This window comes from Montipora capricornis, chromosome 5, assembly GCF_036669925.1.
Source record: "Montipora capricornis isolate CH-2021 chromosome 5, ASM3666992v2, whole genome shotgun sequence".
NCBI classification, from domain to species: Eukaryota; Metazoa; Cnidaria; class Anthozoa; order Scleractinia; family Acroporidae; genus Montipora; species Montipora capricornis.
The window spans coordinates 19,251,794-19,264,406 of record NC_090887.1 but is presented as its reverse complement, the minus strand read 5'-3'; the positions used below and the strand labels follow the sequence as shown (position 1 = coordinate 19,264,406).

The 12,613-nt window shown below is 38.7% G+C and overlaps 2 protein-coding genes across 9 annotated transcripts in view; one reads left to right on the top strand and one right to left on the bottom strand.

Annotated features, from left to right (window-relative positions):
- LOC138049805 (doublesex and mab-3 related transcription factor 3, truncated-like) overlaps positions 1 to 12,613 on the bottom strand; it is a 199,411-nt gene that overhangs the window by 13,499 nt on the left and 173,299 nt on the right. For 2 of the 4 annotated variants that reach the window (XM_068896246.1, XM_068896247.1), the window contains one exon: positions 3,710 to 3,864. The gene's annotated coding sequence lies outside the window, so the exon portion shown is untranslated. Of the gene's footprint in view, positions 1 to 593; positions 860 to 3,709; positions 3,865 to 10,868; positions 10,968 to 12,613 lie in introns of those variants that run through there. The other 2 variants (XM_068896248.1, XM_068896250.1) reach the window with 2 other exon arrangements.
- LOC138049803 (doublesex and mab-3 related transcription factor 3, truncated-like) overlaps positions 2,839 to 12,613 on the top strand; it is a 66,478-nt gene continuing 56,703 nt past the window's right edge. For 2 of the 5 annotated variants that reach the window (XM_068896243.1, XM_068896233.1), the window contains exons 1-2: positions 2,839 to 2,980; positions 8,450 to 8,720. The gene's annotated coding sequence lies outside the window, so the exon portion shown is untranslated. Of the gene's footprint in view, positions 2,981 to 4,411; positions 4,465 to 8,232; positions 8,285 to 8,449; positions 8,721 to 12,613 lie in introns of those variants that run through there. The other 3 variants (XM_068896235.1, XM_068896234.1, XM_068896236.1) reach the window with 3 other exon arrangements.

Here is a 12,613-nt window from a genome sequence, read left to right as displayed (position 1 = left end):
AAAGAGCAATGAAAATGCAATGGTTTTCTCGATCAGAGCACATTCAACTGACATAACGAATCACAGACCTTGCGAAAAAAAAATTGCAATTAGTATTACGAAAAAAAGTGGTATGTGTAGATGAACGTGATTGACGGTTTTCATTATGTTTCACTCCGAGTAAGATCGGGTCATTACCAAACTAATTTCGTGCAATGTGTTCTGAAATAAAATTAACACTACATAGGCGTTTGTTTACACAGCAAGTTTAGCCACGCGCCATATTGTTAAACAAAGATTACTTAGTAAAACCCCGAACAGACGGCGCATTTGGAATTCCTTTCCCGTTAAAAACGGTCATCTTTTTTTAAACTCTCTTTTTAAAGATTGTTTTAGGATGTCCTGCACAATGGCATTTCCTTTCAGTGTTGGTCTTTTATTTCGTTTACACTAACGCTTATTGCTCGAGAGAAATCCGACCGATTTCGCAACCCACGAAGGGACTTGAAACAACCGCAGATTTCATATCCAACTTTTTCAAATTCAAACGTTCAAACCTTGTGCAACACCTTAAAAGCAGAAAGCACAGAAAAGCAAAGATTTGAAGATTTTACCTGTTGAATCCCGGGACACGCTTCAGTATTGGATTTTTACCGAAGCTATTTTATAAAGTAACACCTGTTCTGTCCTGGCTGAAAGACACCCTAGGGCCCAAAAGAAACTTCACTGTCCATTTGCCCTTGTGAGGATTGCAAGCTAAAACCAAGTTGTTTGATCAATTTCAAGTGAATTTACTACACCGAATGATGAACGCTGGCGTTTTACGACTTACTAACCGACACACAGAGAAAGTTGGCTTTGAATAGATTCTCAGTCAAACCAGCTGCCACAAGTTTTTATTAAAGCACAATTTGTGCAGGGTTTTTCATGAAATAAAGTTAACGTGCTGTGAATAGTGGTGATTGAAAACAGGGTGTTTTGTTTATTTGTAGGATTATAAGAGGTTCACAAAGTTACGAAAACTATAACCACAAACCAATTAGCAGTTTTAGAGACAACTTTTTGGATGATTGCTTTTATCCTTTGCAACTTAAAACTGAAATTCACCGTATCACCATTATAGGTTCCATCACGCAAGGGAATCTTACCTTCAAACAATAATATTGACCTTTACAACATTTGACCTACGTTCTTTTCTCTTGCCAAAAAATTAACGAGGAGGGCTTACCCAAATGCGGCCCAGGCGATTTAGGAGTAAAAAAAATGGCTGTTTCATTACTGATGTCTCCTCGCACCCTGCCCAAGTTTTAATTAGAAAAGATATCACAAATTCGTATACAATTACAATCCCTTTTTTAAACAAAAAACCGCTAATTGCTCTTGTTCATTCTGTGTTTTTTCGAATAACGCGAGCTGTCGTACGTAGCGAAGTAGTGTTTTTTTTTTGTTATTACTCTGCCCATGTGGGAATTAAAAGTTACTCCGTAGATAAACAGTGGTGACTGCTGTCCATCAGCAATCGATTTGTACATAGCCCGTTATTCGAAAACAAGAGAATACTTGAGAAGAAATTGCACAGCAGTCAATTAAATTCTGTGTCAGTCGCCAGCTGAAAATTCATTTGCGGCCAAAATTTGAATTTCAAATTTCAATTATTGCCGCAGGCAGGCGAAATTTCTTAACGAGCGCCGCGCAGAGAAGGCTAATGGAGAACAACATTTTGGGGTAGTTTTCGTTGCATTATCATGAAAGTTTACGTAACCCAGCAACGAGTTTATCTTTGTTAAGAATTGTTTCAGTCGTTTTCGTGGTAAATAATAGTCATGTACTTTCGTACCACGCACAAAGTGTTTTGTGATAACACGCCTCTGACTACTGCTTTAACATATACTTAACACAGTGTCTGACAACAAATAAACTAAAATCATTGTTTACACTATTCCCCAGTGCTTGTTTATTTTTCTTTCTTGGGTATGCTCATAAAACAACACTTAACATGTTACACCACAATGCTGCACTGAAACACACAACAAAGCTATGATCTTCCTGCCGCGGCTTTTCAGTGTGGGGCTCTCAGCCGAACACCTTTTAATCTTTAGCTCCACAATGCGCATCCTACAATGCTGAAATTCTCACGTACCAAAGCTTTTAAACATAAATGTTTATAGTTCACTACTTTTTTGACTCCACGTTGAATGTAATGCTTTTCAGCCCGCTTCACTTTTTCAGTAGGATGGATCAACTGAAGCATTCAATACGCGCGATTACATGTAAGCTTTTTTAACACACAGTGAAAAATTTAATGCCAGCTGTGAATACTGATATATTGTACAAAATAGATGCTGTCTTATCTATATTTATGCAAAGTTCCTCAATATTAGCTGCTAACGGTTCATAGTTTCCGTCGCCGCAATGCATGCGAATGACTCATAAACGTGAAATAGCAAAGGCGTGCTTTAGCGTGCTTTTATGCTGACAGTTCCTTAGGTTTTTTCCTCTGTTTCACGGTCACGTTTCGTGGAAGTTGGACCTTTTTCCACACCGTACATCATATGCAAACTATATTCCGTTAACAAAATTCACGAATTTTTTAGTGAGCAATAAAACAAAGTTGTTTGTACAGACAAAACATGTCAAAATTTTCAGAAAAAAAAAACAAAAACAATCCCAATACAATTTTGATCCGCTTTTGGAAAAGGCATTTAGCTTTTGTAAAAATACAACTGTATAACGAAACCAAAATATCCATACGATTTCATTTATCACCATTAATTCACGACAGAGATAATTTCTCGATAAGGCGGCAATATCAGTCGTTATTGCATGCCGAATAAAAATGAATACAAAAGAGCAAGCCATGTTGTGTGTCAAAAACGTAGTACAGTACAATTTATCGGAAGTCACTTGGCATCTTCAAAAGCCTTCTTCGGTTACAACTCGCTCACGAGGGGCGTCACAAAAATACCATCGCCAGCTTTGACGGAAAGGCACATACACGTAGGTAAATCAGTCAAAAGATGAATAATTTATTCCTAAGTAACGGATACCTCATTCTCAACAGATCAATTTCGTCATGCGGATGAAAGTTTCGTCCTCTGAAATTCGCGTGAAAGCTATTTCATGCCAAAGCCTGCTAAAAATAGCGATCTGTTTTTTAAGTGTACACATTCTTAGCGCCTAGAATATTCTATTACTTTTTAACGTAACATTATACAAAAGAGTACACTTTAAGGTTAAACTAATAGATAACCGCCATCCAGCAAGTCACGAAAATAAATATTTCTTTCTTAAATGATTTCACAAAGTCGCGAGTTCCGGCGAATGTAACAGAACGTCCACTTCGCTTCATTTTATGTGTAAAAGCTCCAGTTGCGGAACTTTGTTCACAGCGAGAAAAAAAATCTTGTTCAGAAAATTTTGATGAAAACTGTAATGACAATCACCGATTCTATAAAATGCATACTTTTTATCGCAAATCTTTGCGACCAGGTTGCCGGCAAAATGACATCAGTTTGGTCAGCACAATATGGCCTCACCTCGAAAACAAAATTAACTTATAAATTCTCAAAGAAAAAAATATATATATACTGCTGCTTCAAACTACGAAAGGGAAATTGCGTGGAAGACTAACTAACCAATGTCTTGAAAACGTGTTGTTTCAAAAGATCGGGATCCTCGAAGCCTAAACATATGTTATCTTTTAAGAAATAAAATCAAAATGTGGTCTCACCTAAAATTTCCTGTCGTTAAGTCTCACTTGTCGTGACTTGTCGTAAAGTCGGCTGTCTTCTTTGCCTTCTTTTAACCAGTCACTGGCTTTTAACAGTTACCACCTGAGGTGGGCTCTAGAAAAGAACACGTTGTCTTCACTGCCTTCCAGGGTTACTACAATACCATACAAAAGATAGACAATTAGCCTGTCAATTACATTGTGTTAAAGGTTTTATTGTATGTCCCATTTTAACCAACCACAGCGTAGTATGCCGTTTGACCAATAAAAACGCGCGATGTTTGCACGTACTGAAGCGGTGATTGTACGTGTAAACCATGTCAAGAGGGCCGGTCAATACAGCACAGACAAGCAAATCACGATTCTACGAGACAAACGATTGAAAAAAAAATCTTAATGCTTTCGGTTCTCATAAAAATTAAAGAAGATTGTCCACTATAAATTTGAACAATCTCATTTAACTGAGATAGATAGATAGATAGATAGATTCTGACAACTATACCAAATGAATGAATTATTAAATAGTGTTTTATTCTCTCCGAGAAGAGGATGAAAAGGAGCCATACTATTAGACAAGTGTCACGTTCATCAAAATGTTAACATGAACATGTTTCACGTGAAAGCGTGGGCGTTTCAAATACATTATATTAAGGACAAGGATCTCCTATCAAACTGTGTCACATGACGAAGAAAGATACCAGTCGAAAACAAGTCAATTTCCAAACGAAGAACTCGACGACACCAATCCTTATCAGGTTCGAATTAACGGTAGAGCTTATTCCTTCTTAAAGTCAAAAAATGAATATTTGATCGCGGTAATTTGCACCTTGTTACGATTTATTCCGCAGCAGCCACCTTTCATCGTAAGAGCCTTGTACGACAACATGAAGACCTTTTGACAGTGTTACTTTTCAAACGAGCATTTTGGAGCAGTACTGTTCAAAAAATGTTTACTCTTCAGAATGTCGAAAAAAGAAATAATTTCCTTTGATGTTGCTCTAGAAGCTTTTGGAGTCACGTATTTAAAGGCTAGGCTGCTCCATCAACTCGCGACAGATTGCTCATTACCTGGCGATGTAGCAGGTGCCCTAAGTTAGTTGGTTTTTATATTTTAAAAATAAAGCTCTATTTGCCTGCGCGAGTCAAAACATCCCTATGGTCACCTCCTTCAATCAGTATTTATTCTGCTCCAAAAAAATCACGGATTGCGTGACCGATCAAGCCCACCCTAGAGCATGTATCAAACACCTTATCAAACCGCTGACCTGTTTACCATTTGTCGATAGTTCACGCTAAGTTAAGGTGAAGCTCTTTAAGATATCTACTTACCGACTACAATGGAAGAAAAATCGACGTGTAATCATACAAGACTCTGAAAAATGTAATTATAATTTGGTATGGAGTACTACGTTTTCCAATTTGCAATAGAATCTGAGTTTTAATTAGGACTGCAATGGATTACTCGCTGAGACAAAAACAAAATAAAAAGGCACGAGTTCCATTCTTGGAGTCATCCTCTTAGATGCAGTTTAGCACGATTGCTAACGAAACATTTTCACTTCGGCAACATCTCATTTTCTGTGTTCTCTCTTCCAACTAGGGGAAGCTAAAACAATGGGTCACTTTCTAAAGAATCATTCAAGTCGCCCAACAAACAAAAGATACCACTTGCAGATAGCACAAGTTGACCGAGTTGCTTGTCATGGTTTCCCAAGAAATAAAGAGACACTTACAAAACCCTCCTCATTTTCAGAGGAGTTAATTTATTTAGGTTATTTAGGAAGGTTATAGACAAGTCTATGGTTCACGATATTAGGATCTTCTGACAGTTGCGGGCGAGGGCATGCATAGCTGTGTTTCATCCCTATAATATATTTTTTCTGCGAAAGAAATCATAGAGGAAACCTACAGCTATCTGATAACCTCCTTTCGAATGTAGGTCGTTGAAAGAGAGGCTGTTTGTTAGTTTCCATTGATTTTCTTGAATATTCTTTAATAATCCTTTTTTTCCGGTATATATCGTTTGAAATCGAGGAAAATGTTTGGTGAGGTAACAGACATATTGAATTAATTAATATCAAGCAAAAACGTAGAAGCAGTGGCAGAATGACGGACTTCCATAGCCATTGAAAAAAAAAAAAACTCCCTAAGTGGAACCTAAAACAATAATTATACCAGAAACTAGTTCATCGAATATTCCGAAAACCTTTCTGGCTTAAGAGGCCACTTGCGAAACAGCCAACCGCGCGTTTTGAAAAGCTGGTGTTTTAACACATTTTCAACATAACAAAATGCAAAATGATTGCGGTTTGCTGACAACTCTTAGTTCCAATATCTCTTTGTTTTGAAACCGATACCTTTACTTTGACTGATTAACTATGCGCCTTGTTTGGTGTGATTAATATCTCAATAAAATCGACAAATCGTTCCTAGCCATTGATCGTTTTGCGGGCTTCCCAATGAACAGGATTAATTCCAGTTGATTATAACCTTTATCATTCACAAATTATTTTCTCTCAGGCGTGATTTCTATCGCTGATTTTCTTCGCAGAAGCCGGGCACTGCGGGTGTACTCTCGTTCCTATACAATTTTCAGGTGTTTAAAGTAGCTGAGTGATCAATATCCTATCTCGATATGGGGTTAGCACAGCGATCCCTGTTGTGCATGTGGCAAGAATAGAGGCTCACCAAATAGAACATTAACCGTTATATTAATTATACCTGAAACACAGCACTAATTATTATTTTGACTGTTAAATGACAAAGTGTGGAAACTCATAACGCAAAACTAATGAAAATCGCAGTTAGGATTTACGGTGTGATGAAGACAAAGAGCTTTAATTCACCCTAGGTTTTTATGACTGCTAAACGTTTAGATATTACATTTCGTGGTGCTGTATATCATCATTTTGTCATACCTTGACTTTTTAACCCTAGCCCCTCTTAAAGTTGTTCATTTCGTTGAGTGATCCCTGGCTTTGTTTGGAGCACTCAATGGCATCATTTGAAACTGAAGTTGTTTTCATGACTAAGACAATTAGAATTAATTACTCAACCCTTTAAGTCACCGTCTAACGCCTCGATGGGGGCCGCTTCGGGGACGAACGGGTTGTCAGAACAAAGATTACTTCCGTTTTCCTCCAACAAGAGCGCATAAAGTTTATAAATCAGTTCCGGAGCTCTTACTGAAAATGGTGTCACAATCTGGGCGGACTCTTGAGGATGGTTTTCAAAAGAGATGTACACTGAAGTATACGCAAACTTATTAAAAGCCATAACTTCCTTATGTCATCTTTATTCGTTTGGTCTTCAAGCTTTGTCTTGTGGTGTGGTTTTGTCATTATGTGGTGAGGTGCTGTCATTATTTGACGAGATTTGATGATTATGTGTTTTGTTTCCATCATGCATGATGTGTTGAGGGCTTCTTTTGACGTGCTGTGGAAAACCGGAGTACCCGCGGACAAAAGCCTCTCGGAGCAGAGTAGAGAACCAACAAACTTAAAGGGGCAGAGTGTCAGGCTATTTCAGTCAAACCTCAAAACACTAAAAGATGTCTTGCATCAATGAAAACCGAAAAGTAATGCTGTAGTCTTGTTGCGAATAACCATTGAAATGCACTGAAGCTAGTTTTTGTTGTTTGCAGCCAAGGATGGAGAGAATGGAAATGGATTGAAACTTGAAAAAACTGGCCACTTTTTTCAAGTTTGAAGACATTGTCTACAGAAAGACACCAAAAATTAAATATGAATTGCTCTTTGTGCCATTAATATATTTCATATATTGTCAGTGGATTGTCAGGAATGTTTTACGTGTGAGCTAAAGTATTACTAATTAAGATTTTTACCCAGTTTTGACGTAAAAACAGCAAATTTGGCTTGACAGTGCCCCTTTAACCTCAAATGTCACACAGAATCTGGGAATCGGAAGGAGGTTGCTGGGAATCAAACCAGCGCCATCGTTGGCAGGCAAGTGCTGTCCGCACTGTGCAATCCTTACTCTGCTAACCGGCTGCGAATTTCTACCCCTTGCTGACATTGAACATCCATTCGAAATCTTTTTTTTAGATGACCTAATTTCAAAGAAGCCTTGTGGTCTCCTTTGAGTTTCCTCGTCATTCTATCTGTCTAATAAACCTACATTTCGCATTATACCTTTTAATTGTTCGTAGACTGGTAATTAAATAAAGTGGCGTGCCACTTTGTCTTTTTTTGTTTCAGCCAGCAAGACCTTTTCAGATCAAATAACGTTTCTGTTTTAAATAAGAGAATTTGTCTAAACCATAAATAATGTTGTGACTTCTCGATGTCAAATGCTTTGGGAACTCATCAGAAACATGCCATCAAAGACGCCGCCACCTGACAAACGGCTACTCAATTTGTAAAACCCATTTTTAAACAAAATCTCAGCTCAGTCCACACCTGCTCTTTGGTGAGAGTTAATCATGAATCATTCTCGTGTTTAGAATATCAATTGGCTCATAAGCGAGTCTGTAATAATTATTGTTAGGAACTATGTTATTTGTCACTTTCCTCTCTGCCTGAAACCGGTAACAATTAACAACAAAGTATGAAAAAGGTTGAAGCGGTTTGTGAATACTAGATATTTCAGTGAATCATTCTACTGGATTTAGCAAAATTCTTAACAACCCATATCCGCCCTTTATTTTTTCTTAAGAATGTCTCTGAATTATAATTTTCCTCTCGATAATTATGATGTTGAAGATTATTTTCAATTTAACAGCAGTAAATAACAAGATCCAACTCAATGGTCGATTGACAGAAACGTTGGCGCGAGGCTATTGGGGCCATGTGTTACTAGACAACCGCGGGATTGCGGTGCCCTCAACTCACCGCACCAACCTACAATCTTGCTGAGGGACTTCTTACTGTTTGTGTAAAGGCCGGTCCATCAAGAGTCAAATTTTCTAACAAACTTATCAGTATGAAGAATCAATACGCTAATGAAGAATTTGAAGCATCTTTAAAGCTACCTCGCGTCAAGTCAGCCAAAGGTAAACCTTTCAAGTACTTCTCAGTAAAATGAAGAAGATGATGATCATTATTGAATCATCTTTTTTCTTTATAAAGTTTCAAGTTTCAAGTTTGAAGTTTGTGAACGAGGGTAAAACTTAAGATATATGAGAAAGATACTTTCGACTAGATCTGTCACTGACAGAGCCTACCAAAGAATCAAGGATACAGCCATGGAAAATAATGAGCTTTAAAAAGTAAAGTAAAGTGGTGCATTTATATAGCGCCCTTATCACCAACGTCTCAAAGGCGCTTTACAATGATCAATTTACCCCCAGCGGACTGGAAGCATATACAGGCGCAAATTGCAGCCGCTTCTAAGCAGTCCAAAAGCTTTACAATGATTCTAGGAAATACTTCAGTGAATCCGGAGTCGAATCTCTTACAACCAATTGTAGTCTTCCTTTCTTGGCGAACTTGAACCGCTAACTGTACAGCTACATTGTACGAAATACTAATGATGATTTAAACAAGAAAATGATGCAAGGGAGAAAGGCGTAATTTCGCACGCTTGTTTCTTTCCGAAAGAAAAAAAGGCCTTCCTGCCAAAAGTGAAGTCCGCGGAGCCACCTTGTGCTACAAACAGAACCTCCGACATTATGTGAAAAAAAACTTTGACAGTGATTTTTACAACAGTCACCCATTGCTTTCCTCTCACTTTGCACTCCTATGCCGAGATCTCGACAAGATGGCCGCCGAGCTATTGCTGTGCTTCACTTCAAACAATAGATGCTCGATCCAATCTTTTTTGAGATCGGATTACTTAAACCGTCTCGTCACGCCCGTTTCCTCACGAAGTAAAAGAAGGTCGAACTCGTTGGGTCTTTAAATCTACCAGAATTACAAAAACAGAAAATACACCGCCGTACCATTACGAGGTCGGCCCAAAATATTAAGCAAAGCTCATGACGTAATCACGCGAATGCTCATTGTGTCAGCGGTAAACTCCGCGAGAGACTAAGATGGGATCAAATGGGTTTTTGGATGAGTCTAGAAGTTTTTGTTTACATGAACCTTGTTGCATTTGAGGGGAAGCGAAGAGAGGGGAATTAACAGCTTTCTCTGCTTCCTCAATGTCTTATGTCTTGGGCGTTATGGGCAGCATACAGTAGTCGTATTTTTACGAAGAATTTAGCATTTCCACACGCGATTGTCTAACTTTATCCACATGCTGCTGGCACAATGATGCAATGGACCGACACAGGGCTCCTTGACCGACATAACAAAAGATATAACACATACGGGCAGTGACGTGAAGTGCAAACCATCGAAAAAGAACAGGCATCAGTTCGGCTCTGTTATGACTTTGCTTTCAAGTTTCAAGAGTTAAACGATGTTACCATCGATAAAATAAAATAGTTGTTAACTAGGCATTGATGAACTTTTTGTATAACAATCATCGTTCAGAAAACCGCAAACTTTTTACAAGCTGTTGTAAAACACGAGGGAGACGAAAGGGCAGTTTTTAGTTATAAGCTTAAAAGAGACTGAATCAGAGACACTGTAATAATTACAATAACCACCCGAAACTTAGAGGTATAAATGAAGTCACGGTGTTTAGGTGTGAATGATTGGCATATAGCAAATCAATAGCCATTAACAACACTTCAATAAATAATACTAAATATTCCCGGTGAGAGTGACACTGCATTCTAAAACCGCTGCCAAAATCTGATTTTCTATGCTTCCCCTCCTGTGCAGTTTTATATACACATTGTGTTTGCGCCGAACGGCATGTCTGATTGGAGACAAAGAATGCCATGTTGTTGTGCCAAACAATTTAATACTCTAAACTTTAATATATCACTAAGACAAATCTTATTGCTGCCGCGGCAGCGAGAGAAGCGTGTGAGTAGAAAAATAATCACAATCTTAAGCCAATATACTCTGAAAATCTCGATGTCTTTGGCTTTGCTGGCTTTTTACCATAATGCATCTACAGAAGGCACTGCGCAGCAACCAGGATGCATTGCTATATGGAGACACGACGCACAGACCACAGTTACGTAAGATTATTGACCTCTCAATCGTAGATATATTTTTAACTTGCAAGTTGTCTTGTGTTCACGCCTGTGGTCATGATGCAGTGTTAATTGTAACCTAATTGTCTGAAGAAAAAAACTAAATACCTTTAAAACATCCTGCCTTTTCAGCGTTTTAACTTGAATCCGCATTTTTCAAGTACTTTTTCAGCATATTGTCTTGAAATTTCAAATGCATTTTGCATAATTCGTCTTTTGGACAGGAAATCAGAAGATGCTTAAGAGTTTAAATAAATACGCAATGATGTCACCCTTATCATTATTAGGGCGTCACGCAACTCTCGCCCCAAGTTGCGTGACATCCAAAAAGGAGACCATGTCACCCTCCTCCTAAGATTGCCTTATTTTTACCTTGTAATATTTGAAGTCTTCGTTGTATTACGCACTAATACTCGACAACGTCCGAAGCAATTTCATACCCTTGGGCTAAACTGGTCCCTTAGGTATATTTTGGTTTCCCTCGGCATCGCACGGGTACCACTCATAAACAACTTACTTGTTAAGATTGTAGAACATTGAAGCAGTTATTCAGTTACTTGACCAGTAACGAAAGATACGCTTGAAAAATTGCCACGAACTCACAACATAACCAAAATGAGGATGATAGCCCACATGAATTGGTAGAGCCCCCCCCCGGGGGGGGGGGGGGTACTCCCTTATAAGGGCTTAATGGAGACGTGCGGCCAGCCAGGGTATGTTTTTCGGGATTTCTGTCTTGAACAGGGTATCGAATTTATCATTTTTTGTCTTAATCAGGGTATCGATTTATCAATTTTTGTCTTAAACTGGGTTAAATGTCTTAAACAGGGTATCAACAATCGGAATTCTGTCTTAAAATGGCTAGGAAAATCAACGATATTTGTCTTAAACAAGGTCAGGGTATGAGGGGCCGCGCCGCACCTCCCCACCCAGGGATATATCGAGCGAGTACCCCCCCCCCCCCCCCCAATCCCGCACCTCCGCACTGATCTTCTCAATGTCGCGAATAACCCGCTTTATTGAATTGATTTCGCGAGCTCTGACTGGTTCACTCAATCTCGGTTATCAGCTCATATACCTTAGTTTGACCTTATATGGTAAATGATTGCGTTAAGCGTTGCTGAACTAACTTTTTTTTCGCCGGAAAGCGAAATTTCTCTTTGAATAAAGCCAAAAAAGAAAAAGAACTTTTTTTGTGGAAAGCTTGAATCAATTCCGATGTTTAGAAGTACGCGAAAAGGCAAGAAATGTTTTTGTGATGATCCCACGTCTGTCTGACTACAAGGTATTACACAACATCACATCTTCATCAAGTTCTCTCGATTTCGCTCGGATTTTCTCGCTTTTTTCGCTCGTATTTCGTACTTCCAAATTTTTGGAGTTTAAGGAATTTAATAAAACAATTATTCCATTCGCACTTGTTGGATATGAGACTGGTTATAGCCAACTCGGCACTACGCGCCTCGTTGGCTATTTACCGTCTCATATCCAACAGTCACGCGCTCATGGAATAATTGTTAAATAACCAGTTTGAATTGTAACGCCTGCTCAATGACGGAAGAGTTGAAGTGACTGGAGACAGTAAAGTGCAGGTCGCAGGTCATTCGTTTGCTATAACTGAAACAACCCAAAAATGCCAACCTTAGGCTTAAACATTACATTTTAGGCCTAATGTTAGCATTAGTAAAGTTTCGGTTGTTTTAGCTATGTTGAAACAGTCACCTGCAACCCTACCCTGCAATTTACACCCTCCACGAAGTGACAGAACATCGCGGAGATCCATGCAAGTGTTTCCTTTCCTTCTAAATCGCTGGAGGAAAGTCAAGGAAAACTTGTGCCAAGCAACGTGTCCC